Below are 5436 nucleotides of genomic sequence, written 5' to 3'. Positions count from 1 at the left end.
CTCCTGGGCTTAAGCGATCCTACTGCCTCAGCCTCCCGAGTAGCTGGGACTACAGACATGCGCCACCATGCCCGGCTAATTTTTTCTCTATATATTTTTAGTTGTCCATATAATTTCTTTCTATTTTTAGTAGAGACGGGGTCTCGCTCTTGCTCAGGCTGGTCTCGAACTCCTGACCTCGAGCGATCCACCCGCCTCGGCCTCCCAGAGTGCTAGGATTACAGGCGTGAGCCACCGCGCCCGGCCTCAGGGTTATAATTTTTGAAAATAAATCTTATAATGTAGTATAACATTATAAAATATCATTTAGATATTTTATTATAGTCTTATTAATATCAATCAATACGGTGATGATCATATATTCACATCTGTCAAAGTACAAAGTTTTATCCATTAGTAAGAATTCAATTCTTTGGAATTTGGCAACATAAATGCTTCCCAATTTTTCTTCAAAGTACTTTGGGTACTTCATCCCTATTATCGTACCAAGAAAGAAGTAGAGAAAGTATCAAAGGTAAGAATGAATAGAAATATGGCTTAGTGATGACACTATTCAGAAAATTTGGCTTTAGAAAAATTTCCCTCAAAACAAAGATTGAAATATTAAAATATTCTGAATAATTGAGACATTGTTTTTACTAGAATATAAATTAAATTATAGAAATGTATGCTTAGGGGAATCAAGAGATTCTTTTTAAAATGATAATGGCAAATAAAATATTTGGCCTCTAGCATATTTGTATGCAGTGATCTTAGAGAAAAAATAGAACAGCATCATTTTCAAATTATGCAACATCCAAGATTGGATTTTAATGTGTTTCAGAACACCTCAACAATAATACCAAATAAAACACTGCTACAGTAAAATGTTACATTAAGTATTCTATTTGTGCTGTGAAATAATGTTTACATTGAGATTTGTATTTTATTATGTTGGTGTTTTATTTGCACTTTGAGTTATAGCATTAATACTAGGCTAAATCAAGTTTAGCTTAATTTCATATTTCACAAACTTTGCTTTTATATATATTTGCATAATTTCTAGCAAACAGTAATCACAGTAAGTCAGCCATCTATAAGCTCTTCTAACATGTCATTTGCGATTGCATAAAATACAAACTAACCTTTCTAGGAGCTCAATAGTATAATATTGTCTGCTCTCATGGAAAGGGTAGCAGGTGTGACAGTGGGCACCAGTCATTTGTCAGCCTAAGAAAACCATAATGGTGGCATCAAGAAGAAAATTATGCTAATGTAAAAGTAATGCTTCTCAGTGCTATTATTACTACTCTGCACCACCAGAATGATAATGAGAACTAAATCACTTCTGAACTTCCAAATTATTTTTTCTTATGGTAGAATGTCTTTAGATTCTTTTTAGATGCTGTAAGTGTAGAATTAGGCACATAGAAGGCATTTAATTATAAATGAGCTGAATATAATCTAAGGAATAGTCATAATTAGCTAATATTATATTCTTTCATATGATTAACTCATTATATTTTTATAAATCTAACAGTTTTCAGTGTTTATATTACTGGATGTTTCATAACACATTAGGATCTCTTCTTTCCTTCACACACATTTAAGTTGCTTAGTAAATGACACGTCAAAAATATTCTGTTCTTCATAGTGACTCTGTTCTTCCTAGTGACTTCCAACTTGAGTTTGAGACCTGAATGTGCCTTCTCAATGTGAACTTCAAAAAGTAAATTAGTTTCTCTTGAATTTTAATTTCTATATCTGGTAAAAAAGGAAATAGTAACCACTCTATTTTAAATTTTCATTGCAAGGGTTGATGATATATTTATGAAGGCACTTGGTGAATTTTAAAACATAACATGTCACTAAAATACAATTATTACTTAACATTGCATAACAAAAATTAAACTCCATTAAATTAAGGAAACCAATGTTGAGAGAAAATATATAATCCATAATTTGAGAACTCCATATATTGATATCTGCTTGTTTTTTAATTTTTCCAAATATGTCTAAAATCTGCTAAATCAAAAGGTTATCAAATATCAGAAAAATGTGATTAAATGTAGAAGTCTTCTCTCTTCTACTTCTACTTGGCAAAGAATTAGGCTAAGAATAAGCATTATTACTTTTGATATAAAAACCAAACATCTGAGGTGGGCATCTGAGTCCCATGATAAGAAAGCTGAACAGCGATGTACCCTAAAATCACAGAGCTAGAAATGCGAGAGCTGGGATTTTCAGACTGCTTGACTGCCCAAAACCAAATTCAAAATTCCCAGCCAGTGTTGCACAACTTCTTAGTTCTTTATGAATCTATTAAATTATATTCTGCAAAAACTGCTGTGGTAAAATAAAGGTGGCCACAAAGTGTTTGCTACTTCTCCCATTGAGAGGTAGATTCTAATTCCACCCCCTCCCCATCACTGATTATGAACTGGTTTTAAAGACTTGCCTGACCAATTAAATGTAGTGGAAGTGATGTTCTAGGCCTTCCAAGGCTAGGTTATATGTCACCTGATAGCTTTTCACCAGGACTCCTTGAAACATTCATTCTTAGAGCCCTGAGCTACCCTGTAAAAGTTTGACTACCCTGCTCAATAGACTGCTTGGAGACGTCCTCAGACTACATGGGGAGTATGATGGGTACAACTGAGCCCAGCCTTCCAACCATCCTCTCAATATACCAGGAATGAACATCTTGAAAACTCCAGACCAGCAAGCTGCCTGCCAAATAATACTGAGCAATCCATGTTGATACTGGGTAAAACAGAAGAATGGTCCAGATGATCCATGCCTGAATTTCTGACCCATAAAATTATGAGATGTGTTAAAATGTTTGTTGCTTTATGCCACAAAGTTTTAGGGCAGTTTTTTTAAGCAGAACACATATAGACTACACATTTTAAGAAAACTAAAAAATGATTTCTCTACCACTTTTATGCTAAAACAATATATCATAGTAATAATAATGATGATAGATCTTATGATTGAAAGGACTCTCTGCAGGCTTTCGCAAAACTATCATTATCCAGCTTGGAGATACAAAGCCTTTACCTAAGGTATGGTTACACATAATAGCCTTTCTTTTTAAAAAAAAAAAAATCCTATTTTAAAATTATCATGGATCAGGAATATTTGGTGAATATTACATAGACTAGTGAATATGTGAATCAATCCTGGACTGTAAAATTCAGAGGGGACTTCTGTTTCTGGCTACTCGGGCACAATTACCCAGTGTTCCAACCCAGGAGGAAAATGTGGCCTTTGACTGAAGAGGAGACTGGTGTAATGCTGGAGAAGATTGCAAAATACACTGGGGAGAATCTTTAGCTGTCAGTTAACAGGTCCTATGGCACCTACTGTTTCAGGCTACACAATGATCAAGGTGTAGAAATCCTGAAGCTCATTGCTAATTTCTTCCGGTGACTTCCTGTCACCGGACAAGCAGGTGTCTCTAGGGACCTTCTTCAGAAACTTCACTAAGACCAGTAATTTTGGTTGCACATCACAGTTCTGGATTACCTGGTACCCTATGCCAAGTATAAAGTGTGGATAAAGCCTGGAGCAGAGCAGTCCTTCTTGTACCAAAACCACGTGTTGAAATCTGGTCTGGGCGGAATCATTGAAAATACTTCTCAGTACCAGACAGTGTGTTCTACCCCATGACAGACATCCCTTTGGGTTTTAGGGTGGCAGCAAAATCTACATAAGACTGCAGGAAAGTAGAATCCATGGCAATTGTGGTATTTCATCAAGCAGACATTGTGAAATATGTGTAGCATGAAGAGACGTTGACTTAAAACGAAGTCATTGAAAGTATTTATGGCTGTGTGGAAGTTCCAGGCTTTGTTTCCTGTGTTTATGTAGACTTTACCATCGTGTTGAATTTTGCCAACACTGTGACCTCTTCAGGGAATTCTATCACTGAAAAAGGCAGCCTGGATTCTTATTGTACAGAAATGGCTCAAAACTAGAGTTTCATATCTTCATGTTTTGACTAAATAGGATACTTACTCTGTTTTATATTTGAATCAGAGGACTTCCTGTTCTGAGAAATAGGTTCTAAATTGTTGGAAGTGTGTTTTATTAGTATTATCTGTAATAACACTTTGTTTTCCAAACTCATAGTAAGAACACAATGGATTTTCTCTGTTATTTACTGATATCAGGAAGAATAGATATTGACATATCAGAATAGTAGGCCATATCTAGGATTTTACAAATAAAATGTGGCTAAAATAATAAGAGCAATTTATTCAACTGTTTTTCTATAAAGTAAGTACTGTGTGATGTGCGAGAAAAACTTGGGTTCAAAGCCCAGTCCTTCCACCAGGTACATGACCTTGGATGAATCATTCAACTTTAATAAGCTTCATTTTCTTCTACTGTTTAAAAAACCACAAAACTAAAGCAAACAAACAAAAAACTAAAAAAACAAAAACCCAGCTCTAAAAATATACCTAAGAATAGTTTTTAGATTTAGAAATCATGATTGTAAAGTATGCACAGGGAGTGTGGTCTACCCCATGGCAGACAGCCCGTGTACCACAGTGCCTGGGAAATGATGTGTTCAGTAAATGAGGAGTTATTTTCATACTGCATATATTATATATTTCTTTACTAAGTGTAGGTCTTATGAGGGTTATTTGATTATATCATTTTTTTTTTTACAAGCTGTTTGTTCAGTCTTTCTATTTCTTGGATGAGATGATCCCAGGCTTCAATGTTTTTTTTTTATTATTATTTTGAGTTCATAAAACATAATTTCTCTAATGGACCTTTATTTACTCGATAGGACTGGACTAAAAGCACAAATAAGAGACCCTGAAATAAAAGGTCAGCTTCTTTGTCCTTCCCCATGTCTCTCAAGATTATTTTTTAATTATTAAAGTATTTTTAATTTAATCACATCGTATAGACAAAAATTTTAAAGACTACCTGTATTATAAAACAAAACAAATTATTTAGTAAATATACTGCTTATTTCCTTTCCATCTCTAAAAATAAAACATTTTCAACAACAAACAAAAATAAATTTGGAGAAATTTCTCACTGAAAATTACTTTCATTTGAGTACGAGACCCCAACTATATCTCAAAAAGACAAACCACAGGGAAAATACATTTGCAAATCACATATCTAATAAACAACTTGTGTTCAGAATATATAAGGAACTCTCAAATCCCCAACAACTAGATATTAAACAACTCAATTTTTTAAAATGGGCAAAATTTTTAATAGATACTTCACTATAGAGTGAGTACTCCATGGTATACATATACCACATTTTATTAATCCACTCATGTATTGATGGGCATTTGGGTTGTTTCTTCACTATAGATAAGCACATGAAAATATGCCCAACTTTATTAGTCATAGGACAATGCAAAATAAAACCACAATAAATACTAATACATACCAAATAAAACAGATAAAACTAAAAAGACTGAC

The 5436-nt window shown here is 33.9% G+C and overlaps 1 pseudogene; it reads left to right on the top strand.

Moving 5' to 3' along the window:
* The first annotated feature begins 3240 nt into the window (after nt 1–3240).
* On the top strand, nt 3241–3785 carry LOC138375836 (60S ribosome subunit biogenesis protein NIP7 homolog; annotated as a pseudogene).
* The last annotated feature ends 1651 nt before the right edge of the window (nt 3786–5436 follow it).

The sequence above is a fragment of the Eulemur rufifrons genome, chromosome 27 (genome assembly GCF_041146395.1).
Source record: "Eulemur rufifrons isolate Redbay chromosome 27, OSU_ERuf_1, whole genome shotgun sequence".
Lineage (NCBI taxonomy): Eukaryota > Metazoa > Chordata > Mammalia > Primates > Lemuridae > Eulemur > Eulemur rufifrons.
Note: the sequence above shows the minus strand (reverse complement) of the source record. Positions and strands in the feature narration are given on the sequence as shown.